This window comes from Pseudophryne corroboree, unplaced genomic scaffold, assembly GCF_028390025.1.
Source record: "Pseudophryne corroboree isolate aPseCor3 unplaced genomic scaffold, aPseCor3.hap2 scaffold_222, whole genome shotgun sequence".
NCBI lineage: Eukaryota > Metazoa > Chordata > Amphibia > Anura > Myobatrachidae > Pseudophryne > Pseudophryne corroboree.
This window is the reverse complement of record NW_026968868.1, coordinates 80357-92790: the sequence shown is the minus strand read 5'-3', so window position 1 is coordinate 92790 and position 12434 is coordinate 80357. Positions and strand designations below refer to the sequence as shown.

General features: G+C 49.1%; 3 non-coding genes across 3 annotated transcripts; all 3 read left to right on the top strand.

Moving 5' to 3' along the window:
* Positions 1-11077: 11077 nt before the first annotated feature.
* Positions 11078-11240, top strand: LOC135008258 (U1 spliceosomal RNA). Its single transcript, XR_010208065.1, has one exon. It is a non-coding gene; the product is annotated as a U1 spliceosomal RNA (small nuclear RNA).
* Positions 11241-11914: 674 nt separating this feature from the next.
* Positions 11915-12078, top strand: LOC135008084 (U1 spliceosomal RNA). Its single transcript, XR_010207902.1, has one exon. It is a non-coding gene; the product is annotated as a U1 spliceosomal RNA (small nuclear RNA).
* Positions 12079-12230: 152 nt separating this feature from the next.
* Positions 12231-12393, top strand: LOC135008227 (U1 spliceosomal RNA). Its single transcript, XR_010208038.1, has one exon. It is a non-coding gene; the product is annotated as a U1 spliceosomal RNA (small nuclear RNA).
* The last annotated feature ends 41 nt before the right edge of the window (positions 12394-12434 follow it).

Genomic DNA, 12434 nt, shown 5'->3' with positions numbered 1-12434 from the left:
CTCCGTGCTAACAACAGTCTGGTTCCAGCCAGTATCCACAGCAGCTGTTTTATCTTCAGCAACCCAGCTTTTCCTGGAACACCAGCTGGCACAATCCTGGGTTATCTCCATTGCTACAGTCGGGCCTGGTAAGGACTTTCCATCTAGAAGATCATAAGAACTATCTCACACTACCAGTGCCCTGTGGCTCCTGCCATCCTGTAGTACCCAGGAACTGTATTTATTCTTTGCTGACTTTTACGTTTTCTTTTACTGCTGCTGTGTTGCGGAGTTGTCATAATAAACATCATTGACTTTTATCCAAGTTGTCGTGGTCACGCCTTCGGGCAGTTATTATTCATGTTACTTACATGTCCAGGGGTCTGATACAACCTCCCAGGTTCCGGTACATCTCAGCCCCTACAACTGAGGCTGCCTCCCATCAGCTCAGGCCCTCAGTTGTGACAGTAAGCACTGACCTAATGAATCCAGCCGGAGACCAGGATCAAGCGGCCAGGCCGATGCAAGAACTGGCAGCCCGACTAGAACATCAGGAGGCTGCACAGGGCCACATCATCCGCTGTCTCCAGGATCTCTCTACTCGGCTGGATGGGATTCAGACAACTCTCCGTGGATCAGGCGCGTCTGGTGCGTCAACCACAGTGACTCCAGCTATAACCCCACCCACCTTACCAATTTCTGCTCCACGTCTTCATCTTCCAACGCCAGCAAAATTTGACGGATCTCCAAGATTCTGCAGGGGATTTCTCAACCAGTGTGAGATTCAGTTTGAGCTACAACCTGGCAATTTTCCCAGTGACCGTACAAAAATTGCCTACATTATTTCTCTTCTCAGTGGCTCAGCCCTTGATTGGGCATCACCGTTATGGGAGAGGTCCGACACCCTGCTATCTTCCTACACTGCCTTCGTGTCAACATTCAGGCGCATCTTCGACGAGCCAGGCCGGGTAACCTCAGCTTCATCCGAGATTCTCCGTTTACGCCAGGGGTCACGTACTGTAGGACAATATCTGATACAGTTCCAGATCCTGGCATCTGAACTGGCATGGAACGACGAGGCCCTGTATGCTGCATTCTGGCATGGCTTATCTGAGCGTATTAAAGATGAGTTAGCTACCAGAGACTTACCTTCTAAGTTAGATGAGCTAATCTCACTCTGCACGAAAGTTGATTTACGTTTCAGAGAGAGAGCAACTGAGCGTGGAAGATCATCTGCTCCAAAATCTTCTGCTCCTCCTCCTCGTCAACTGTCACCATCTAAAGATGAGCCCATGCAACTTGGCCGTTCCCGTTTAACTCCTGCTGAGCGCCGAAGACGTCTCTCCGAGTTTCTCTGTCTCTATTGTGCAGCTCCGTCTCACACCATTAATGCCTGTCCCAAACGTCCGGGAAACTCCAAATCCTAGCTCGCCAAGGAGAGGGCCGGCTAGGAGTAATGATCTCCTCTCCATCTCCTCAAGATTGTAATCTCCCAGTCTCGCTTCAAGTTGCTCAACGTTATCGGAACGTCATTGCCCTCCTTGATTCCGGAGCAGCTGGGAACTTTATTACCGAAGCCTATGTTAAACGGTGGTCCCTACCCACCGAGAGACTTCCTTCGTCCATTTCTTTAACTGCCGTGGATGGCAGCAAAATTTTTGATGCAGTTATTTCTTTAAGGACTCTACCAGTTCGTCTGAGAGTGGGAGTTCTTCATTACGAACTTATTTCTTTTTTAGTGATTCCAAGAGCCACACATCCTGTGGTCCTGGGCCTTCCATGGCTCCGTCTTCACAATCCTACAATTGATTGGACGACTACGCAAATCCTGGCATGGGGTTCCTCCTGTGCTGAGACATGTTTGTTTAAAGTATTGCCTGTCTGTTCTTCCTCCCCCAGGTCGTCTGATGTTCCACCTCCTCCATATCAAGATTTCACGGATGTGTTCAGTAAAGCTTCTGCTGATATCCTTCCTCCTCATAGAGAATGGGACTGTCCGATTGATCTCGTTCCAGGGAAGGTTCCACCTCGAGGCCGAACTTATCCGTTGTCTCTGCCTGAGACGCATTCTATGGAGGAATATATTAAAGAGAACCTAGCAAAGGGGTTCATTCGACCTTCTTCTTCTCCAGCCGGCGCAGGCTTCTTTTTTGTAAAAAAGAAAGATGGTGGTCTGCGGCCGTGCATCGACTACAGAGGTTTGAACGACATTACCATCAAGAACCGTTATCCTTTACCCCTGATTACTGAGCTCTTTGACAGAGTTAGCGGAGCTACCATCTTTACAAAGCTGGACTTGCGAGGTGCATACAATCTCATCCGGATCCGTGAGGGTGACGAGTGGAAGACCGCCTTTAACACCCGTGACGGACATTATGAGTACCTCGTCATGCCCTTCGGATTGAGCAATGCTCCAGCTGTCTTCCAGCATTTTGTCAATGAGATCTTCAGAGACATTCTATACCGTCATGTCGTGGTCTATCTAGACGATATCCTCATTTTTGCCAACGATTTAGAGGAACATCGTTTTTGGGTTAAAGAGGTTCTGTCCCGTCTCCGTGTCAATCATCTCTATTGTAAATTAGAAAAATGCGTCTTTGAAGTCAAGTCCATTCCGTTTCTAGGGTACATTGTGTCCGGTTCCGGACTAGAGATGGATCCTGAGAAACTACAAGCAATCCAAAATTGGCCGGTACCCTTAACCCTCAAAGGGGTCCAGAGGTTCTTAGGGTTCGCCAACTATTACCGAAAGTTTATACGAGACTTTTCCACCATTGTGGTGCCTATTACTGCTTTCACTAAGAAGGGTGCTAACCCGTCCAAGTGGTCTGAAGAAGCCATGCAAGCAATTCATCTTTTAAAACAAAGGTTCATCTCTGCGCCTGTTCTGAAACAGCCTGACATCGACTCTCCTTTCATCTTAGAGGTGGATGCCTCCTCCGTTGGAGTAGGAGCGGTGTTATCTCAGAGGGCTAAAGATGGCCATTTACACCCTTGCAGTTTCTTCTCCCGGAAGTTCTCCCCAGCTGAGCGCAACTATGCCATTGGCGACCAGGAGTTGCTAGCCATCAAGCTCGCTCTAGAAGAGTGGAGGTATCTGTTGGAGGGAGCTTCTCATTCAATCACCATACTTACAGACCACAAGAACCTTTTATACCTGAAGGGCGCACAATGTCTCAACCCTCGTCAGGCCAGATGGGCACTTTTCTTTTCCAGGTTCGACTTTAAACTCCAGTTCTGTCCGGGCTCTCAGAATCGCAAGGCCGATGCCCTTTCCCGCTCATGGGAGCAAGAAAATGAGTCAGAGTCTTCAGACAAGCATCCTATTATAAATCCATTGGCATTCTCCACGGTTTGGATGGACTCTGCGCCCCCATCAGGGAAAAGTTTTGTGAAGCCGATGCTAAGGAAGAAGCTCATGCATTGGGCCCATGCTTCCCGTTTTGCCGGACATACAGGTATCCAAAAAACCCTGGAGTTTATATCTAGGTCCTATTGGTGGCCAACTCTGAAAAAGGACGTCTTGGAGTTTATTGCATCTTGCTCAAAGTGTGCCCAACATAAAGTATCCCGCCAGTCGCCTGCGGGGCAACTGGTTCCACTATCCGTTCCCCGTCGACCATGGACCCACTTGTCGATGGATTTCATTACAGACTTACCCATGTGCAACAAGTTCAATACCATCTGGGTGGTAGTTGACCGGTTCACCAAGATGGCACACTTCATTCCTCTCACCGGTCTTCCGTCAGCTTCCAAGTTGGTTCAAGTATTCATACAAGAGATCTTCCGACTCCACGGTCTTCCTGAAGAAATTATCTCAGATCGAGGAGTTCAATTCACAGCCAAATTCTGGCGAAGTTTATGTCAAGTCCTCCAAGTCAAGCTAAAGTTTTCCACGGCTTACCATCCTCAGACCAATGGTCAAACCGAGAGGGTGAATCAGGACTTGGAGGCCTTCCTCCGCATCTATGTGTCCTCCTTTCAAGATTGAACAAGTCATCAATCCTGTTGCTTACAGACTCCAGTTGCCTCCCTTCTTAAAAATACCCAGGACATTCCATGTTTCCCTGTTGAAACCGCTGATCTTGAATCGGTTTCATTCCTCACTTCCTCCAACTCCGAAAGTCCAAACTCAACGAGGCGTTGAGTATGAAGTGGCCAAGATCCTGGACTCACGTCACCGTTACGGTCAACTACAATATCTTATTGACTGGAAGGGTTATGGTCCTGAGGAACGTTCATGGACCAATGCTTCTGATGTCCATGCTCCTGCCTTGGTCCGGAGATTCCATTCCAAGTTTCCTCAAAAGCCAAAGAAGTGTCCTGGGGCCACTCCTAAAGGGGGGGGTGCTGTCACGATCCGGGTATCTGGACGCCATTTCTTACCCATCAGATGCCTCCTAAGGCTGGCTCAGCGCTCCAGGACCGGATCCCATCTGTTATCCTGATGTGTACATTCCTGTATCCTCTCCTGTCACTCTGGGACGCTGTCACAGTAAACGCCATATTACACCTGGCATGGCGTCTCCCGCGGCCTCCGCCGCCGTCCCTGAACTTCTGCATGCAGAGTGTCTGAGTGGCGATTACGTCAGCCGCGGCCTCCGCTGTGTCCGCGTGGTTGGATGTGCATCTGTCAGCCTGGCGCCTCCTGTCTCCGGTGGCCGGCGCCGCCATTACTGTTTTCATTACCACATGGATTACAAACCAAACTTCCCTCCAAGTGTCTGCATGGGCGCAGCCATCTTGGATTCTGTCAGCTGATCATTTCCACCAATCTGTTCTCAGTATTGATAATCTGCATAATTGCCTAGCCAATCCCTTCCTTGCTGCAGGTATAAATACACTGTGCCTGAGCAAGGAAGGCGTCAGTGCTTTGGTTGTCAAACCTAGTTCCTGTTTGTCTCTCTCCTGTGATTGTCTTCCAGGTTCCAGCTCCTGTCTCAAGACTTCCACCATAGAGATCCGCACCAGCATTCCACCTGCGGTGTAGCCTGACTCTCCAATCCATTGTGGATTCATCTGTTTCCAGCTACAACATTACCTGCTTCCAGCTCAGCTTCCAGCAGAGTACAGCTTCCCTTAAAGGGCCGGTGTCCTTTCTACACTTTACCACTCTCCACCGGTATTATTATTTCTCCGCTCTCAAGTTCTACATTTCAGTTCATATTTCATCGCTCCCAAGTTCATTTATTATTTAACTGGTTCCAGCCAGTATCCACTCCGTGCTAACAACAGTCTGGTTCCAGCCAGTATCCACAGCAGCTGTTTTATCTTCAGCAACCCAGCTTTTCCTGGAACACCAGCTGGCACAATCCTGGGTTATCTCCATTGCTACAGTCGGGCCTAGTAAGGACTTTCCATCTAGAAGATCATAAGAACTATCTCACACTACCAGTGCCCTGTGGCTCCTGCCATCCTGTAGTACCCAGGAACTGTATTTATTCTTTGCTGACTTTTACGTTTTCTTTTACTGCTGCTGTGTTGCGGAGTTGTCATAATAAACATCATTGACTTTTATCCAAGTTGTCGTGGTCACGCCTTCGGGCAGTTATTATTCTTGTTACTTACATGTCCAGGGGTCTGATACAACCTCCCAGGTTCCGGTACATCTCAGCCCCTACAACTGAGGCTGCCTCCCGTCAGCTCAGGCCCTCAGTTGTGACAGTAAGCACTGACCTAATGAATCCAGCCGGAGACCAGGATCAAGCGGCCAGGCCGATGCAAGAACTGGCAGCCCGACTAGAACATCAGGAGGCTGCACAGGGCCACATCATCCGCTGTCTCCAGGATCTCTCTACTCGGCTGGATGGGATTCTGACAACTCTCCGTGGATCAGGCGCGTCTGGTGCGTCAACCACAGTGACTCCAGCTATAACCCCACCCACCTTACCCATTTCTGCTCCACGTCTTCATCTTCCAACGCCAGCAAAATTTGACGGATCTCCAAGATTCTGCAGGGGATTTCTCAACCAGTGTGAGATTCAGTTTGAGCTACAACCTGGCAATTTTCCCAGTGACCGTACAAAAATTGCCTACATTATTTCTCTTCTCAGTGGCTCAGCCCTTGATTGGGCATCACCGTTATGGGAGAGGTCCGACACCCTGCTATCTTCCTACACTGCCTTCGTGTCAACATTCAGGCGCATCTTCGACGAGCCAGGCCGGGTAACCTCAGCTTCATCCGAGATTCTCCGTTTACGCCAGGGGTCACGTACTGTAGGACAATATCTGATATAGTTCCAGATCCTGGCATCCGAACTGGCATGGAACGACGAGGCCCTGTATGCTGCATTCTGGCATGGCTTATCTGAGCGTAATAAAGATGAGTTAGCTACCAGAGACTTACCTTCTAAGTTAGATGAGCTAATCTCACTCTGCACGAAAGTTGATTTACGTTTCAGAGAGAGAGCAACTGAGCGTGGAAGATCATCTGCTCCAAAATCTTCTGCTCCTCCTCCTCGTCAACTGTCACCATCTAAAGATGAGCCCATGCAACTTGGCCGTTCCCGTTTAACTCCTGCTGAGCGCCGAAGACGTCTCTCCGAGTTTCTCTGTCTCTATTGTGCAGCTCCGTCTCACACCATTAATGCCTGTCCCAAACGTCCGGGAAACTCCAAATCCTAGCTCGCCAAGGAGAGGGCCGGCTAGGAGTAATGATCTCCTCTCCATCTCCTCAAGATTGTAATCTCCCAGTCTCGCTTCAAGTTGCTCAACGTTATCGGAACGTCATTGCCCTCCTTGATTCCGGAGCAGCTGGGAACTTTATTACCGAAGCCTATGTTAAACGGTGGTCCCTACCCACCGAGAGACTTCCTTCGTCCATTTCTTTAACTGCCGTGGATGGCAGCAAAATTTTTGATGCAGTTATTTCTTTAAGGACTCTACCAGTTCGTCTGAGAGTGGGAGTTCTTCATTCCGAACTTATTTCTTTTTTAGTGATTCCAAGAGCCACACATCCTGTGGTCCTGGGCCTTCCATGGCTCCGTCTTCACAATCCTACAATTGATTGGACGACTACGCAAATCCTGGCATGGGGTTCCTCCTGTGCTGAGACATGTTTGTTTAAAGTATTGCCTGTCTGTTCTTCCTCCCCCAGGTCGTCTGATGTTCCACCTCCTCCATATCAAGATTTCACGGATGTGTTCAGTAAAGCTTCTGCTGATATCCTTCCTCCTCATAGAGAATGGGACTGTCCGATTGATCTCGTTCCAGGGAAGGTTCCACCTCGAGGCCGAACTTATCCGTTGTCTCTGCCTGAGACGCATTCTATGGAGGAATATATTAAAGAGAACCTAGCAAAGGGGTTCATTCGACCTTCTTCTTCTCCAGCCGGCGCAGGCTTCTTTTTTGTAAAAAAGAAAGATGGTGGTCTGCGGCCGTGCATCGACTACAGAGGTTTGAACGACATTACCATCAAGAACCGTTATCCTTTACCCCTGATTACTGAGCTCTTTGACAGAGTTAGCGGAGCTACCATCTTTACAAAGCTGGACTTGCGAGGTGCATACAATCTCATCCGGATCCGTGAGGGTGACGAGTGGAAGACCGCCTTTAACACCCGTGACGGACATTATGAGTACCTCGTCATGCCCTTCGGATTGAGCAATGCTCCAGCTGTCTTCCAGCATTTTGTCAATGAGATCTTCAGAGACATTCTATACCGTCATGTCGTGGTCTATCTAGACGATATCCTCATTTTTGCCAACGATTTAGAGGAACATCGTTTTTGGGTTAAAGAGGTTCTGTCCCGTCTCCGTGTCAATCATCTCTATTGTAAATTAGAAAAATGCGTCTTTGAAGTCAAGTCCATTCCGTTTCTAGGGTACATTGTGTCCGGTTCCGGACTAGAGATGGATCCTGAGAAACTACAAGCAATCCAAAATTGGCCGGTACCCTTAACCCTCAAAGGGGTCCAGAGGTTCTTAGGGTTCGCCAACTATTACCGAAAGTTTATACGAGACTTTTCCACCATTGTGGTGCCTATTACTGCTTTCACTAAGAAGGGTGCTAACCCGTCCAAGTGGTCTGAAGAAGCCATGCAAGCATTTCATCTTTTAAAACAAAGGTTCATCTCTGCGCCTGTTCTGAAACAGCCTGACATCGACTCTCCTTTCATCTTAGAGGTGGATGCCTCCTCCGTTGGAGTAGGAGCGGTGTTATCTCAGAGGGCTAAAGATGGCCATTTACACCCTTGCAGTTTCTTCTCCCGGAAGTTCTCCCCAGCTGAGCGCAACTATGCCATTGGCGACCAGGAGTTGCTAGCCATCAAGCTCGCTCTAGAAGAGTGGAGGTATCTGTTGGAGGGAGCTTCTCATTCAATCACCATACTTACAGACCACAAGAACCTTTTATACCTGAAGGGCGCACAATGTCTCAACCCTCGTCAGGCCAGATGGGCACTTTTCTTTTCCAGGTTCGACTTTAAACTCCAGTTCTGTCCGGGCTCTCAGAATCGCAAGGCCGATGCCCTTTCCCGCTCATGGGAGCAAGAAAATGAGTCAGAGTCTTCAGACAAGCATCCTATTATAAATCCATTGGCATTCTCCACGGTAGGGATGGACTCTACGCCCCCATCAGGGAAAAGTTTTGTGAAGCCGATGCTAAGGAAGAAGCTCATGCATTGGGCCCATGCTTCCCGTTTTGCCGGACATACAGGTATCCAAAAAACCCTGGAGTTTATCTCTAGGTCCTATTGGTGGCCAACTCTGAAAAAGGACGTCTTGGAGTTTATTGCATCTTGCTCAAAGTGTGCCCAACATAAAGTATCCCGCCAGTCGCCTGCGGGGCAACTGGTTCCACTATCCGTTCCCCGTCGACCATGGACCCACTTGTCGATGGATTTCATTACAGACTTACCCATGTGCAACAAGTTCAATACCATCTGGGTGGTAGTTGACCGGTTCACCAAGATGGCACACTTCATTCCTCTCACCGGTCTTCCGTCAGCTTCCAAGTTGGTTCAAGTATTCATACAAGAGATCTTCCGACTCCACGGTCTTCCTGAAGAAATTATCTCAGATCGAGGAGTTCAATTCACAGCCAAATTCTGGCGAAGTTTATGTCAAGTCCTCCAAGTCAAGCTAAAGTTTTCCACGGCTTACCATCCTCAGACCAATGGTCAAACCGAGAGGGTGAATCAGGACTTGGAGGCCTTCCTCCGCATCTATGTGTCCTCCTTTCAAGATTGAACAAGTCATCAATCCTGTTGCTTACAGACTCCAGTTGCCTCCCTTCTTAAAAATACCCAGGACATTCCATGTTTCCCTGTTGAAACCGCTGATCTTGAATCGGTTTCATTCCTCACTTCCTCCAACTCCGAAAGTCCAAACTCAACGAGGCGTTGAGTATGAAGTGGCCAAGATCCTGGACTCACGTCACCGTTACGGTCAACTACAATATCTTATTGACTGGAAGGGTTATGGTCCTGAGGAACGTTCATGGACCAATGCTTCTGATGTCCATGCTCCTGCCTTGGTCCGGAGATTCCATTCCAAGTTTCCTCAAAAGCCAAAGAAGTGTCCTGGGGCCACTCCTAAAGGGGGGGGTGCTGTCACGATCCGGGTATCTGGACGCCATTTCTTACCCATCAGATGCCTCCTAAGGCTGGCTCAGCGCTCCAGGACCGGATCCCATCTGTTATCCTGATGTGTACATTCCTGTATCCTCTCCTGTCACTCTGGGACGCTGTCACAGTAAACGCCATATTACACCTGGCATGGCGTCTCCCGCGGCCTCCGCCGCCGTCCCTGAACTTCTGCATGCAGAGTGTCTGAGTGGCGATTACGTCAGCCGCGGCCTCCGCTGTGTCCGCGTGGTTGGATGTGCATCTGTCAGCCTGGCGCCTCCTGTCTCCGGTGGCCGGCGCCGCCATTACTGTTTTCATTACCACATGGATTACAAACCAAACTTCCCTCCAAGTGTCTGCATGGGCGCAGCCATCTTGGATTCTGTCAGCTGATCATTTCCACCAATCTGTTCTCAGTATTGATAATCTGCATAATTGCCTAGCCAATCCCTTCCTTGCTGCAGGTATAAATACACTGTGCCTGAGCAAGGAAGGCGTCAGTGCTTTGGTTGTCAAACCTAGTTCCTGTTTGTCTCTCTCCTGTGATTGTCTTCCAGGTTCCAGCTCCTGTCTCAAGACTTCCACCATAGAGATCCGCACCAGCATTCCACCTGCGGTGTAGCCTGACTCTCCAATCCATTGTGGATTCATCTGTTTCCAGCTACAACATTATCTGCTTCCAGCTCAGCTTCCAGCAGAGTACAGCTTCCCTTAAAGGGCCGGTGTCCTTTCTACACTTTACCACTCTCCACCGGTATTATTATTTCTCCGCTCTCAAGTTCTACATTTCAGTTCATATTTCATCGCTCCCAAGTTCATTTATTATTTAACTGGTTCCAGCCAGTATCCACTCCGTGCTAACAACAGTCTGGTTCCAGCCAGTATCCACAGCAGCTGTTTTATCTTCAGCAACCCAGCTTTTCCTGGAACACCAGCTGGCACAATCCTGGGTTATCTCCATTGCTACAGTCGGGCCTGGTAAGGACTTTCCATCTAGAAGATCATAAGAACTATCTCACACTACCAGTGCCCTGTGGCTCCTGCCATCCTGTAGTACCCAGGAACTGTATTTATTCTTTGCTGACTTTTACGTTTTCTTTTACTGCTGCTGTGTTGCGGAGTTGTCATAATAAACATCATTGACTTTTATCCAAGTTGTCGTGGTCACGCCTTCGGGCAGTTATTATTCATGTTACTTACATGTCCAGGGGTCTGATACAACCTCCCAGGTTCCGGTACATCTCAGCCCCTACAACTGAGGCTGCCTCCCGTCAGCTCAGGCCCTCAGTTGTGACATGCTGACCCCTGTGATTTCCCCAAATGTGGGAAACTCGACTGCATTATTTGTTGTAGTGGGGGACTGTGTTTGTGTTTTCCTCTGGTCAGCTCTGGTAAAAGTCAGATTTCTTTGTCTCAGATCTTCCTCTAGCCTTGTTCTTTTTTCGAGAGTTCCCTTGTGCTGCCTCAGTTGGATCTCCTTCACTTGACAGGGATGTGCCCGAGCAGCGACCCTCCCCAGCTCTAGCCCAACTCCTACTTACCTGCCAGGTGAGATACTATGATCATGAAGGTGCTTTTCCCAGGGCAAGGCTCACCCATTGCACTCTGGGTGTGCTGCCCCTGCGATTTCCCCAAATGTGGGAAACTTGACTGCAGAATTTGTGTTTCCCCTGGTCGGCTCTCGTATAATTCAGATCTCTTTGTCTCAGGTCTCTCTCCAGCCTAGTTTGCTGTCTGTTTCCACTTCTTTTTTCTTGAGCCCCTCCCTTTTATACCCTTGTGCACTATCCTGACTTCTCCTCCTCTCTGCTTACTTTGTGCCTTCCAATGCACAATGCAAACTACAGGTAGTGCTGCAGGGCCCACACCCTTTTACTTGCCTTACAGAGCAGCTCTGGAGCTGTTACAGTGCCAAGCTGCTGCAAGAAATCAGCTTGAATGCTTCAGGGGCTGGGGCATGGCCAACATGAGACCAACACCGAAGGAGGGTGGGGGTGTTTAATGCAAACTAAGGGTCATCCAAGCGCCGCAAAAGGCTGCCATGCCCTGCACGCCCCTTTACTCTTTTCATATGCAGACGAGGGTTGAAGCCAACTTTGACCCAATGCTTGGATGACATCACCATATGCAAATCCATCTGCGGCAGGCCTTCCCCCAGGAATGCTTGCACTAGTTGTTGCATTTGGTTTGTTGTTTGGGGGTGCTTCAGTATTAGGCAGCCTTCTGCCCTCCCATGTTCATCTGAAAATATGTGTTCTCCCTGCAGTTGTTGTCCCCAGATGAGAGTTCCCTTGTGCTGCCTCAGTTGAATCTCCTTAACTTGACAGAGATGTGCCTGAGCAGCGGCCCTCCCCAGCCCTATCCCAAATCATACTTATTTTGCATAGGAGATACCATGGTCATGAAGATTATTCTCCAAGGGTGAGGTTCATTCATTGCATTCTGGGTATGCTGACCCCTGTGATTTCCCCAAATGTGGGTAACTCGACTGCATTATTTGTGGTAGTGGGGGACTGTGTTTGTGTTTTCCTCTGGTCAGCTCTGGTAAAAGTCAGATTTCTTTGTTTCAGATCTTCCTCTAGCCTTGTTCTTCTTTCGAGAGTTCCCTTGTGCTGCCTCAGTTGGATCTCCTTCACTTGACAGGGGGGTGCCCGAGCAGCGACCCTCCCCAGCTCAAGCCCAACTCCTACTTACCTGCCAGGTGAGATACTATGAACATGAAGGTGCTTCTCCCAGGGCAAGGCTCACCCATTGCACTCTGGGTGTGCTGCCCCTGCGATTTCCCCAAATGTGGGAAACTTGACTGCATAATTTGTGTTTCCCCTGGTCGGCTCTCGTATAATTCAGATCTCTTTGTCTCAGGTCTCTCTCCAGCCTAGTTTGCTGTCTG